Raw genomic sequence first — 15,898 nt, 5'->3', positions numbered from 1 at the left:
CAAACATAATGGCAACACAGAATTAATTTTCCAAAAATACCTCATAGCTGACTGGAATGATGCTTCAAATAGTTAACTCAGATAAAAAGTATGAATATTTTAAGAATGCTTCAAATACATGTAGTTAACTCAGAAAAAAAAAATTATATTCAAGGTAATAAACTCCAACATTGATTTAGATGCCTGACATTAAATTAAACAGTCTCCAGTCAGCTGTTCAATATTATAATTTTAATACCTCATTTTTCAAAACAACATATTTGATAGCATGTACTTATTTTTACTAATTTATCGCACCTGAAGAATAACGACAGTGAGTAATAACCATATTGATACATTAAAGAATCATAATAATATAAAAAAGAATTAAGAATGTTAATAAGAAAAAATAATAATAATAAAAAAATAGATTTAAGAAACTAAAGATATACAAAAGATGGTTTGAACGATATAGAAAAATAGACGTGCATTTATTAGTTTTTTAGTTTTTATAATATCAATTACAATATATTGTCGTTTATTTTTTAATTTTTGTTTCAATTTTAATTATTTTTCAGCCGGTTGGGGTATTAGAACTTGAATATAAAATAAAATACAGATATACAAAGTAAAAATTTATTTAGTTTTGGACTATAAAATATATTTCATTATACAAATCTCTCTGAATTTTTTATGTATTCATGAACAGCATTAACTATCTGAATATTGTCTTCATTACTCATAGATTGATCACCAAATAGTAATGACTTTAAATCAATATCAACTTCATAAGTAAACAGTTTATCAAGGAGTATGATCCTGTTTAAAGTGTATGATGGACAATCACAAAAATAATGTTGATTGTCTTCACATTGATATAAACATTTAGGACAGGAAGGTTCTTCAATAAAAAAAATCATGATACAAGTGCGAATTTAAATTACTTGGTTCATTTCGCAATTGACGATGAATAATATTAAATTTTCTTATACCAGAACAAAAATATTTAGGAGGAATCTCTGGTTTATATATTTTATTAAGTACAGATTTGAACTGGTTAATCGACAAAGCATTTTTTACATTAGTATCTATATATATATAATTCATTCCAGAGTTTAACAACAGATGGTATAAAACTTCTATAATATGAAACTGTTCTGCACCTTGGGATGGTATAATTCTGAGAATCTCTCCTAAGATTGTAATCATTTTGTGTGGGAAGACAAGGTTCTAATAAATCTATCATATAACTTGGAGAGAATCCATTTTTTATTTTATAAAATGTAGTCAGTTTATGTTTCTCTGTCTAATAATTTTCTGTTTATCTCACAAGACCAACAATACCATAACATGTCACTGACGAATTTTGAAAGACAACATATTAGATGTTCATGAAATAAAAAGAAAGTCGTGTGTTGTTTTTTTCTTTAAAAAAATATCTGTATTAAAAAATTGTCCATTTTCACAAAAATCCAGATTGCCATACAGATGAACAATCAAACATCTTGAACTTAATAAGCCAAAATCTTCCATTTATATTTGCATTTCTGACACAAATTTGTAAATTATAAATGAGAATATATGTGGTACCGAATGAAAACTAATCACTCTGGGTATGGTGCACCCCCCCTTTTTTTTGAAAAAAATTTAGTTTTTCAAAATTATAAAATTTGTCGAAAGAATAAAAAAAAGGTGGTATTTAATTGTGCTGCCTTATGAATATTTTGAGCATTTAAGCATAACATTGCTTCAACGGTCGAGGGAAGTAAATGTACCCCCTCCCCCTATTTCTTAGATATTAGATTTCTTAGAAATATAAAAAAATATGTAAATGGTTACGCATATCCCGTTGTCTTGCCTGCGACTGATGCTGTCAGTGTAAAATAGTAATGTTGAATTCCAAAAAAAAAACAACATTTATTTCATTATATATTCATGAAATATAAGTTATATAACATGTTTATTAGCAAAACAAAACAGTGAATATGAAAACAGATATTTGCTCAGGAAACTATCACGTTCAAGAAGCTTCTGTCCAAGCTTTGTAAAATTTCAGAAGACTTGACATACTTATTTAAATTTAAACATCTTAAGTCATAGACTGTACCTTCATGTAAATGTTAATTATAACAAAAATAACTAAATTCAGGTACGTATATTAATCAGGATTTTCAGAGTTATCTAAATGGCTTTGAAGAAGTCACAGTAAACGTTTCATGAAACTCATTGTTGGTTTGAATCAGATTATTGATGCTTTAAAATCTTTAACACTAGACTGTATCATCTGCTAAACAAGAGTGCACACCCTGAAAGGTCTCGCCTGTTTTATTATTTACCATTGGATTACGGTTGAAAATCTGTAATACGAAAGTTTTCTTCAATATCACATAAACTTAACATTATTAATGTTCTATGAAAATTAGGTCACAGTCAGATGAACCATGCCAGACAGACATGTACACCTTGCAATCATTCCATACACCAAATATAGTGGTCCTATCGCTTATAGTATCGATAAACCGATATAATTACGAAAACTGATCATCGATCAATGAACCATGAAAATGAGGTTAAGGTCAGGTAAAACCTGCCAGACAGACATGTACACCTTTCAATTAGTCCGTACACCAAATAGAGTGGCCCTATTGCTTATAGTATCTGAGAAATAGACCAAACCAGAAAAACTAAATATTGTCCACGAACCATGAAATTGAGGTCAAGGTTAGATGAAACCTGTTAGTCTGACATTCCAACAAAAATATATTTGACCTATTGCTTATAGTATCTGAGATACGGACTTGATCACGTAACTTTAACCTTGATCACTGATCGATGGAATGAGGTCGAGTTCAGGTGAACCTAACCTGACGGACATGTAGACGTTGCAAAGAACCCATATACCAAATATAGTTATCTTATGATTCATAATAAGTGAGTATTACATTACTATTGTATTGTAAATATGCACCAATCAATGTACTAATTATTGACATTGTCTTTTCTTTTAAAGTTAATGACATATATTTCTACATGTTGTCATTCACAAAGGGCATAACTCAAGAACGGTAAAAGTGACGCCATCCAATTTCAAACTTGATCTGTGTTGTGTGGTAATAAGCATTGTAGATAAGTTTCATAATATAAACTCATGAACGGTAAAAGTGACCCACGCCACGGAAAAGGGTAACACTTAATGCCCCCTTCGCCTAGCGGCGGGGGCATACAATTTTTTTTTTCAAGCAGTCACTAAACCATGAAAATGAGGTCAATGACAATGGACATCTGACAGACGAAATATAAGGTATCTGCACACAAGGTATGAAGCATCAAGGTCTTCTATCTTCTGAATTATAAAGCTTTAAACAAATAGTTTACGCCGCCGCCGGATTGTAATACCTATGTCACGCATACTGCAACAAATGTAAAATGTTTACTCCAAAAAGTAAGTCCATTTTTCAATATAACATTTTTAATATGGGAAAGTATGACAATGTTTTCTCTGGGTAACAATCTGCTCTTTCACTCTCTCAGCTGTGTTATTTATTTTATATAGAATCTTCTGTTTTTATTGTCTTTTAAATAATAAACTATGAAGTCATGTACATAACATGCATAACAACCATCTGTATTTAATAAATTTCACAATTGATCAAGCGTTGTAACTTGACGAGATGGATAATAGGATTTAAGCCATGGGATCCATGGGATAGGGTAGGATACCTCCCTCATATTTACATATTTACAAAATCTGGCATTTTAACGTGAAGTATAATAACAAAAATTAACATTTAGGTTCAGTCTGTGGTTAAAGTTTTTTTAGACATCAAGAACTTTGTCAAACCTCCATGGAATTTTAGGAAATTTGGACAGAAGCTTGTTTATTACCAAAATACAGTTCAGAGCAAAGTTTTGAAAATGTTTATATTCATTTTTCCGTATTTAACTGATAAATGGACTTAGTTTTTTTTTACATCTAACAAGTAGATACGGTCTGGGGTTAAAGTTTGTTACACGTCAATTACTTTGTTAAACCTTCATAGAATTTTATGAAACTTTGGCAGAAGCTTTTTTATGATTAAGAGATAATGTCTGAAGCAAACTTTTGAAAATATATCTTCTTCATTTTCAGTATTTTTCTGATAGATGAACTTACTTTTTGACAATAAAAAAATACAGACAGTGTGGGAAAAACTTTTTTTGACATGATTCATTTGTAAACCTTCATGGATTGATATGAAACTTGGACAGATGCTAATCTTCAAGACCATGAAATAGCATCTAAAGAAAAAGTTTTTTTTTTTTTTTATTCTGTATTTTACTGATAAATGGACTCACTTTTTAAGTCAACATTACATTTTTACACTGACAACACCAATCTCTAGCGAGACACAGGGTTCCGCAGAACCCTTTACGAATTTTTGTTTCGTTCTGAAACTTTTTATCGTACCATGCAAGCCTCACATTATTAATTGTTTTTGTTGGTTAACATTTTTTCAGAACTTAATATAAAATTTAATGAAAATAACTCTCATTCAGAAAATATTTTTTTCCTTTTCCCTGGTCAATTCATTTGTTTCTTCAAAGTTGTGAATCAGAATTGTTTTTAGCGAAAAACCATTACCCTTCCCCTTCAGGGTTAAACGGTCATTCCCTAAAGGATATTACTAGCAATTTTTGTAACTGAGCCATTTAACAACTTTGATTAGATGCTATATTTTAAATCTTCCACTTTATTCTCTTAACAATTTCAATATGCACAAAACGGGTGTATTAAGAGCCCTGTTCTTAGATGTTATTGTATTGCCTGCTACAAAGGTCGCAAATGTGAGACGTAACAATCATATATTCAGTCATCATTGTCAACAATTATGTTTAGTCTGTGATTAAAAAATGAAAACAACACGCTAAATAATTTCATGCCTGATTAAAATGTTTCTAAGACATCGATAAGGCCTGAACAAAAATATCTTTTTCCACCAATCCTTCATATTATATACCTACAATAGATTTTAGTGCCAACCCTAAAGATATTTTATCATTTATTAACAAGCACTAATTAAATCAAAAACTTTTTGAAAATAGAATTCTTTGCATATCTATTGACACTTTTTTTCAGCATGTTAGTAGAAACACAGGTATTATATTTTATGCCTAGCTTCGTCAAACATTTATGAGGACCACCTCCGGGTGCGGGATTTTCTCGCTGCGTTGAAGACCCGTTGGTGGCCTTCGTCTGTTGAGTGCTCTTTGGTCGGGTTGTTGTCTCTTTGACATATCCCCCATTTCCATTCTCAATTTTATGGAATTCTATGAAACTGAAAAAAGAAGTTTCTTCAATATAAAGAAAAAGGATCTAAAGAATTTTATTTTACTTTCCCCATATCTTACATGTTATACTGGAAAATAGACTTCCTTTTTTTGTGTGTTAACATTAAGAAATAGATCAAACAGTTTGAGGTTAAAGATTTAAAAATTAATAATCTGTTTCAAACTGTCATTGAGTTTCATGAAACTTTTATTGAAGCTTTTTCGTAGCCATTTAGATTAAAAATAAAAACCATGATAAATATAATAAGTTCTTTTTTTTGTACCCAACGTTGACATGTAGGCATAGTCTGGTCTGTGATTAAAGATTTTAAAATTTGGATAACTATGTCAAACCTTCTGGAAATTTTACAAAGCTTGGACCAAACTCCGAAACAGTTTTTTGGTGACATCATGCTACGCTTCTTTACACCACTGCCATCAGCCCTTTTCAAAATCACAAGATTCTTGTGGTTGCGTTTAATTATTAACAAAATGATTTAAGATATTCTTCGATTTGTCAATTTTATTAAACAATTACACAATATATAATAAATTTGATAACAATGAAGTATACAGCAAGGAAATAACGCGAAGTATTTGGAACTTTTTTTTGGGGTGTAGTGACTCAACACGTACTACTCCATAATTCCCGGGTAGAAATGGATGATAAAATTAAGGAGGTGAGGTGTGTCAGGAAATCTACCCAGATTTATTGATAAAAAGAGAACAGCTGGCTGGAATTGCAGCTATTTTAAACAATAAAGATGTTGTAGTTAACCTTCCTATTGTTTTCGGGAAGACTGTAATTCTTCTAGGTAAGTGAAAAACACGAAAATTTATGCAGATTGATCTGAACGATATCAGGATAAAGACTTATAGTGGCAGTTCCGTAATATTTTATATTATTCATTCCATCTTGTATCAGTTCGAATATTTAAACAATAAAATATTTGAATTGAGAACTTGCACAATTGTAAACCAGACTTTTCGGCCATATGACCGGTTCTGTTTTGGTCGTTTCGGCAATGTACCACTTGGGCCACGTAGTGAAAAATAGAGATTTTGTTATATATACTTTCACTTATGTACCCTTTATAACCCATTTTCGATATTCAATTCATATTCAGTTCAACGAGTTCCAATGCATAAAAAAATTAGTACAAAGCTGAAAAATCAACAATGAAGATGAAAAGATTTAGGCACTGTGTGGTAAAGTTCAATATCGAGGTGCTCCAATCACGGAGGAACATTTACGTGACAATGCGCAACACCGGAAACCTCACTTCGACGACACAGTTCAACCAAACAAGACGTGCTACTTGATCTTGGTACCTCGAAGACAACGAAGTCTACCTATAAACAGATAGTTAAAGGTTTGTAGCCATGATCTATTATTATTTATTATGATGAGTATTAACGCCCGTAACTGAGACACAACATTGGTGTCAGATGTGAACGCTGTCGTGGCTATAAATTGAGATTTTTCTGTGTTTATTTTGACACGGCCAATTTCATATTTGGCGGGATTCAGAAAATTATATTTTCGTGATTTCGCTCGTGGGTCTGTAATAAACTATTGCATACATACTTACATTGATTCCCCTGAAGTAACATATATTTTCTGTTCAATATTTATGTGTTTTATTATTACAGGGAGCAGAACATTTGTAAAAAAAAAAAATTGAAATAAAGTGTTCATTTCAATTTTGTTCAGACACACTTAAATATTTACAAGTTAATATTTGTTTTTTATAGCATACACTAAGTTTAACTGACAGTACATTATTATTAATCAATTTTCCGGTTGGTCTGGATTGAATTATACTCATGTATACAAAAATACATTTTTGTTAACTGCATTGGTACTTTTTCATTTTACGGTTGATCTGGATTGGAAATTACAAGTGCATTTAACAGAACATTGATAATAATAATAAAAAAAAAAACGCTTAAGGAGGCAATTTTGTATTTATTGATTGTACAGGTGTAATATTTTTTACCGGGAGATCTGATCAATATTACATTTGTCGGTCTAGATTATTGTTACACACCGTAAATAATTTACATCCATATATCGCGTGTAAACTAAGCCGTATATTGACATAATACAATATAAAGCAATCATGTCGAAAGTGGTGAATATAAACACGGCAAGTAAAGAAGAACTGATTACAATTAAAGATATTGGGGAGGCAAGAGCTAAAATTATTATTGCTGCAAGGACAGATAAGGGAAAATTAACACTTGAGGATTTGAAATTAATTCAAGGTCTTCCAAATACTATGTGGGACCCTCGCGTAGCAGCAGGTCGAATTATTTTTGACATTGATGACAGTGCGGATCAGAAAAAACAAATCGAGAATTTGAAAACAGAACTTGTCAATCAAAAACAAGATGCTGAACAGGCTATGAAAAAAATTCAGAACAATTTTGACACACGGTTGTTAATTGCAACTCAAGAAAAGGCAACCATACAACATGAATTAAAACATCAGATAAAAGATTTGCAAGATGCATTGGAAGGGGAAATGGAGGAAAAGAATGCTAAATTGATAGAAGAAATAAAACAAAAGTATGCAATGGAGTCATCAGCCCTGCAGGAGTTCAATCAACAGGAAAAGGAAAAATTGCTGATCAAGGTTGATCAAGACAAACTGGAAAAACTTGAAAAACAAAAAGAACAAATGGATTTGTTAGAAATAGAAAGACGGGAAATGAAAGATATGATGGAATCCATAGAGAAGAAGTTTGAAAGTGAGAAAACTGTATTTATGGAAAAGACAAATCAGTTGATAACTAAATTAAATGAAGAGCGGGCAATACAGGCACTCACCATAGAACGCGAAAAAATTTGCAAGAAAGAAATGTGACCGTCTCGAAGAAGAAATAAAACATTTACAAATGTCCAAAAGAGTTACAGAAACAATAGAACAGCATGAAAAAAAATCCTAAAAGCAACATACAAGCTACAGAAACTTCAAAAGTAACTGACACGTCAAACACTGTCCACTGGAGCAGGGAAAGACAACAGCATCAGTGCAAAATATACAGATAGAGTAGCCATCAAGGTTGGCAAAACTGAAACAAGATGGAGGGTCATAGTTGTCGATATAACAGATCCGGTCATTTTAGGACTAGATGTTTTACAACACATAAAAGCTGTTATAAATTTAGTTGATTTGACCATAACAGTTGATGGCGAAAAACTTCCAGCTACAGTTCTCAATGCAAAAAACGACAAGATAAAGATATGTAGGGTGCAGTTAGGGAAAGATGTAATAGTTCCACCACAATCACAAGTTCATCTACAGGCTAAACTGAGTGGAGATTGTGAAAATGATATTATTGTCCAACCTACAACAAACTTGAAGGGGTTGCTTATTCCAAAATATATTGAGTACAGCTGAACATCAGGTACCAGTGTCTTTGAGAAATGTCACTGATAAATATATTACTTAAAAGAAGAACTGTAATATTGGAACGGCAATGGAGGTAGCAGAAGTCATTGAAGAAGCCAAAGATTGTCCAACACTCACAGTTAGAAAACTTGAACAATTTGATTCAGGAAAAGATATATTAAGCTGTATTCCAGAACATTTGCAGGACATGTTTATGAAATCAAAGAAAAACCTATCGTTCGATCAATCCAGAGAATTGGCCAAACTGTTAGTGCATTTCCAAGATATTTTTGCAAAAAATGAAATTAATATTGGACACTTTACCAAATTAAAACATCGCATTGATACTGGGAATGCAGCTCCTGTGAAAGAACGTTTGCGGCGTACTCCTTTAGGATTCGAAAAAGAAAAGGAGGCTCACTTGCATGATTTATTGAATAAAAAGATTATTCAGCCGTCTTCTTCTGCGTGGGCAGCTGCCCCAGTTCTTATTCGTAAGAAATGTGGAACCCTGAGGTATTGCATTGATTTCAGGAAATTAAACTTCTTTGACCAGAAAAGATGCGTTTCCTCTCCCTCGTATTGAGTCTTGTTTGGACATCCTTAAAGAACACAGTTTATGTCCTGTCTGGATATGGCATCAGGCTATTATCAAGCCGAAATTCATGAGTCTGACAGACATAAAACAGCCTTCCTTACCAAGTATGGTCTTTTTGAATACATCAGATTAAGTTTTGGTCTCTGTAATTGTCCAGGATTTTTTCAGAAGCTGATACAGCTGATTTTGACTGGTTTAACTTGGAAAGAATGTCTCGCATATCTAGATGATGTTATTGTATTAGGTAAACATTTTAGTAACCATCTTGAAAACCTGTATAAAGTTTTGCAACGTTTTAAAGACAATAACTTGAAGCTTAAACCAAGCAAATGTTCATTCTTTAGACAGAAGTCCTGTTTTTAAGAAAATTTGTTAACAGAGACGGTATATTTGTTAATCCAGAGAGTCGAAATACCATTCTGAAATGGCCAATACCAAAAAAGAAGAGCGATGTCGAATCTTTTTTGGGTTTCGCTAATTACCATAGAGACCATATTTAAAATTTCAGCGAACTGTCTCGTCCATTACATGAGCTCACAAAAAAGAAAATAACATTCCACTGGGGAGATACACACCAGGAAGCGTTTGAAAACATACAGCAGGCTCTTGTAACTTCTGCAACATTGGTATATCCAGATCCAGATACACAGTTTATACTAGATACTGATGCTTCTGATACATCGGTTGGTGCTGAACTCATACAGATACACAATGGAAAGGAATGTGTTGTTTGTTACGCAAGCAAGATTCTTACCCCTGCTCAGAAGCGCTATTTCACCACACGAAAAGAACTACTGGCATTAATAACATTCACACGTCAGTTTAGAAATTATTTACTAGGTCGTCAATTTATAATTAGAACTGATCACAATAGTCTAACATGGCTCTTAAGGTTTAAGGCGATAGAAGGACAGTTAGCTAGATGGCTAGAGGAACTCTCGCAGTATGATATGATAATACAGCACCGGCCTGGTAAGAAGCATGCTTATGCGGACGGTCTCTCGAGGATTCCTGATAATCTTGAGGCTTGTGACTGTTATTTTGCTGGTGCAAAGTTGGAATGTTTGCCAAGCGGGGGCTGTAATAATTGTTGTAGAGCACAGAGAAGTTGGGGACAGTTTGAAACTGATATTGATGACGTCATTCCACTTGCTGTGAGGACAGTAGCAGAGACTGATGTCAACAATACTCAAACAGACCACTGCAACTGGATGGAAGACATTATTGCAGAACAGGAGAAGGACTCAGACCTATGCAGGATTATACAGTGGTTAAAGAAAGATCAAGTACCCAGTGAATTTGAATTACAGCTATGCAGTCCAGCTGCAAAACATTGGTGGAGCTGTAATTCGCAGCTGAAATTTAAGGATGGAGTTCTTGTCTATGAGTGGCTGGACATCGTGCCACCAAAATTACTTGTCATGGTTCCTAAATCGATGAAACAAGAAGTCTTGATAAATTGTCACAATACAAAAATAGCTGGACATTTTGGACAACAGAAAACTTACAACAAACTTAAGTCAAGATTCATGTGGCATGGTATGAGGCAAGATGCATTAATTCATGTTAGAACTTGCGACATATGTAACATCAATAAGAAGCCACATAGAAAAGCAAAGGGAGCTCTTGAACAATTCCATGCTGGTTACCCCATGGAACGAGTTCATATAGACATTTTAGGTCCACTTAAAGAAATGGCAAAAGGAAACAAATGTATACTTGTTGTAATAGACCAGTTCACCAAATGGGTCGAATTTTATGCTTTACCTAATCAAAATGCACAAACTGTTGCTACAACATTAACTGATAATTTTATATCAAGATGTGGATGTCCGTCCATGATACACTCAGATCAGGGGAAAAAATTAGATGGAAATCTATTTCGTGAACTCTGCAGTCTTCTTGAAATTCCAAAAACAAGAACCACGTCATATCGTCCTTGCTGCAACGGTCAGGTGGAAAGATATAACAGAACTATCATTCAATGTATTCGTTGTTTTTTTAAAAGGAAAGCAAAGAAACTGGGATCAAAATTTACAGCTGTTAGCAGGAGCCATTAGATCAACTGAAAACAGAAATACAGGGTATTCCCTAAACATGCTAATGTTTGGACGAGAAGTGCAGCAGCCTGTGGATTTGCTAATGGGCACCTCACACGCTAGCGGTAACAATAAGCAACCGTCTGAATATATTAAAGATCTAAGGCAAGTAATGGAAGAAGTACACTCAGGGAGAATATCCAGTCTGTACAATTCAGACAGAAAAGAGATTACGATACTAAGCTTTTTCAAAGAACCTATGACGTTGGGGATGCTGTTTATAGAATAGATTCTGCTACTAAAGTAGGGGAGAGCAAAAAACTGAGGTCACCTTGGCAGGGGCCATATCTAGTCATCGAAATCATATCTCCGGTTTTGTACAGAATCAAAAAGCGCAAGAAAGCTCTCGTTGTGCACCATGATAAATTGAAACCCTGTGAGGACAGAGTTTTACCAAAATGGCTTAAATATGCGAGACATAGGCTTTCACTAGGCGTTCCTCAAGAGGATGAGGATTTTGATATTATGATACAAGATCCAGATATTGGCCATGATCTCTCGGTGTGATTCCAAAATGAAAATCCTGACAATGATCTGACCATAATATGCTCCGGTAGTTCTGGAAATTATGATCAGATCACTAATGGAAGTTCTGTCCAAGATGTTGATGTGAATAATCAGGTTATAGATACCCCAGGAAGTATTCATAGCCCTGTTGTTGATGCTGAAGCTATTAGTTCATGCCCCTTTTGTGTTACCGGCAGTGCTGGTAAAAAGGAGTGTGAACATCATTATAGGGTGGTATCAGATTTAAACGACTCATTTAGTGAAAGTGATTTAGATGAAACCTTTCTCTATGGAGTAGAGGATTCAGAAGAAAACGAGTATGTCGTTCGTTCGAGGAAACGTCCGAAATATCTGGATGATTATGTTACGACGTATGTTGACTAATTGAACATTTTGTGAGTAAATATTTTATGTTGTGTTGTAACTGTGTAAATATATTATTTTATGTTGTAATTGTGTAGTTGCAGCTTTATAAGTAGAATGGCGTCCATTGAACGCGAACTGGAATACGATGTAGGGGAAGAGATCGAGTTAGAAGGGAATAGGACGGTTGTGATTATGGGGAAGGAGATGGAGGTGCTGGATGAAATGGTTGAGGAAGATCCAAAGGCTCCGCAATGTCCACTGTGCCCACTTAAGGCCAGACACCCAGCCAGACATGCATTGGAGAAACACCTTCCTTGGTACTATGCTCCGCAGACTGCATGCTGGAGCTGTAACAAGCAAGAAAGAAGATTAGAGTACCACGGCAAGGAACATCATAGAGCTGAGGAATGTTTCCTGTGGGATGAGAATGAGTATGGGGAAAGTTGGGTTCAACTTATGAACGGGTTGTTTAGGGCATTGGCAGAGGTGAAGAAAGTGGAGTATCCTGAAGGGTTAATGGATTATGTAAGTGAAATAATGGCAGGGGTCAAAACAAACCGAAATTTCACAGAGCAAGAACTGTCTTTGTTTGAATGATTATCCTGTTCTACAAGGAAAGAAATTAAAATCCAAGTCCGTCTACAGGCTTCATTCCTTAATCCACTGGAAAGTTTTGGTTATTGTCATCTCAAAATTACAGTCTGATCAACAACATTGGCTTAAAACATTTGAAGAATATAAATCTGCAACAGGACTTTCATTAGGACCTTTGGGATGCAAACTTTCTGGACCAATTTCAATTGCTGACTCCCATTTCCATTTGGACACGCTCTTGGTTCGTACCGGTTGTTCTGGTTTCCATGAGCTGTCCGACTTTGTAACTCGGGACTACTACAAAACGTGCCTGATGTTTATGGTGGCTAATTTCTGTTTTCCTTCATCTTGGCCAAATTCTTCGCAAAGAACAGAATTGCGCAAAACCCCGTCCGTCCATTTCAGTTTTGGTATCCACCCACGCACCGTCAATTCTTCATCCCCGTCAAATCTACATAGACATCTGACAGATTTAGAGTACCTTGTCCAGTCCTCCAGGACTGTTGCCATTGGAGAGTGTGGACTGGATACTTCCGATAGGAATGTTAATCTATCTAAACAAATTGAGTATCTTGAGAAACAACTACGACTTGCCGTAAAAAATAGTCTTCCAATCGTCATACATTGACGTGGAAATGATTCCCTTCATCTTACTCTACTTACCTCCCTTGTCAACTGCTGCCCAAAAGAACAGAAGATCCACTGGCATTGCTTCACTTCATTCCAAGAAATTTATCTAACAGCTTCAAGACACTTCATCAATTTAGTTTTCGGCATTACCCCTTTTATTTTTGGCAACCGTTATCCAAATATTCGAGACATTATCAAAGAAAATGGAATTGATCGCCTAGTTTTAGAATCAGATGCTCCGTATATTCAATATAAAGAAAACCAAATTCCAAACCCGTATATTGTCAACTTTGTAGCAGAAGAAATCTCCAAATTATTAAGCATTCCAGTGGAGCAAGTCTTTGTAATTACATTTTCAAATACCCAAAAAATATATATGGAAAGAGGGATTAGAGATGAGGAATTGACTGTGTTTGTTGTATATATGTTTATTTCGTTATATAAAGAAACTGTTTATATTTACTCTGTTCTAAGAATAATTTTGCGTATATTTCTATATTTAATTTTCTTGATCTAATGAAATTCACCTGGAGTCTTTCTGGTTTTCTTTATTCAAGGCGTTTATTTGGAACAGGAGTCGACGACCACTGAATTTTATATTGAGTCGTTGACTCGGAATATATTTGCCTTGTAATTTGATGTATAAAGTGTATAAATGTTGAGTTACAGTTAAAGTATTTGCCGAAATAGTATTCTAACCACTGATGGATTTTCAACAGTATTACTAACTGAAACAGTCATTTCGTAAATTAAAAGATATATCAACTTAGTTGCCACAATTTTAGGATCAGGATTCAAATAAATAGTATGAAACTTTCCCAAAGAAAATGGAGTGGAGTGTGGTCAAGTTCAATATCGAGGTGCTTCAATCACGGAGGAACATTTACGTGACAATGCGCAACACCGGAAACCTCACTTCGATGACACAGTTCAACCAACAAGACGTGCTACCTGATCTTGGTACCTCGAAGACAACGAAGTCTACCTATAAACAGATAGTTAAAGGTTTGTAGCCATGAGTATTAACGCCGGTAACTGAGACCCTAGTTTTTCCAAAAAATATACTTTGCAGAATAAATTCATAATAATTCCCTTCTTGCCAAATGAAATGCCATGTGACAGGAGATGTTTCTGGATAAATAAAACGAATGCAGAGAAACATACTGGCTTAAATTTAAACTTTTACCTTGCTTACCCAACATGCACAACTAGAAAAATTAATGTAAGTTGACGTTTGATTTAATATCTAAATCAAAGAATTCAAAGTTTACTAATCATCAAAATAAACCAGAGATAAAATACTTCTATAATGTAGCCTTACTCAAATGTTCAATTTTCTTCTCTTGTTACACTTTTTGATAGTGGGAGGAAGTGAAGTAACAGTGTAAAATGTGGAAATGCATTTAAATGTATATTGTTCCCTTCTAGTAAAAAAAGAAATAATCATCTACACATGTATCATGAAGTATTAATGGCATTTTCATTGATAATAAGACATGATACCACATTCTATAGCAGACCTTATCATTTATATTTTTGAAAACCTTTACTGAGGTTAACAAAATTAATTTAAACTGTACGATCAGGCTTTAATGTAACTGTTAATTTTTTTAAAGAAGTACTTGACAAAAATATGTAGGTCTTTTAAAACTATTGAGGAACTGTATCATTTAGCTTCTGATAAAAAAGTGAAAATGAAAGGTAGTGTGATGAATAAATAGATAGAGTTAGACACATTGAAAGTAGCAAATTAATCCAAGTCCACTTTCATGAAGGTATAGTAACCAATATGTATAAATAAGACATTACTCACAGTAATTCAATAGGTATATTGAAATGACCTTAAGATATTTGTCTGCTGTAATCATGTTCTCTGAAATTTCATAAAAGTATACTTCATGTAATCTCCATGACCATGCACATTGCTTATTTTACAATTGAAAAATAAAATTCACATATTTTAATGTAAAATTTTTCAGCTTTTTGATGAGAACAAGTCTCTGTTTTTATCATTTATGCAATATATAAATACTACAATTGTGTAATAACTGACTCTCAAGAGTTATTGCCCCTGAATTTTTTAAACTAAAATATCCTTAACACTATAACACATTTAATGGTTGACTTGAACAGATAATTTTACTAATTACTGTATTCGATGAAATGGTGTTGTATGTGAATTTGTTCTCATGATCATCATTTTATTGAGTGTGTAATTGTGAAAATAGGGCACATCTTTTAATATATATTAAATACTTTTATTCATTTATCGTCACACTAAAGAAAAATTGTCCATTTAAGACATTAGATCATTATATGTGATACACATGTTATATTTCTGAGGCTTCTAGTATGGGGTTAAAACTTTTCTTTTATGCATTAATACCCACGAGTATAGCTTTGATAAATCTTCATCTTGA

Source organism: Mytilus californianus, unplaced genomic scaffold, assembly GCF_021869535.1.
Source record: "Mytilus californianus isolate M0D057914Y unplaced genomic scaffold, xbMytCali1.0.p SCAF_15, whole genome shotgun sequence".
In the NCBI taxonomy this organism is placed as follows: domain Eukaryota; kingdom Metazoa; phylum Mollusca; class Bivalvia; order Mytilida; family Mytilidae; genus Mytilus; species Mytilus californianus.
Note: the sequence above shows the minus strand (reverse complement) of the source record.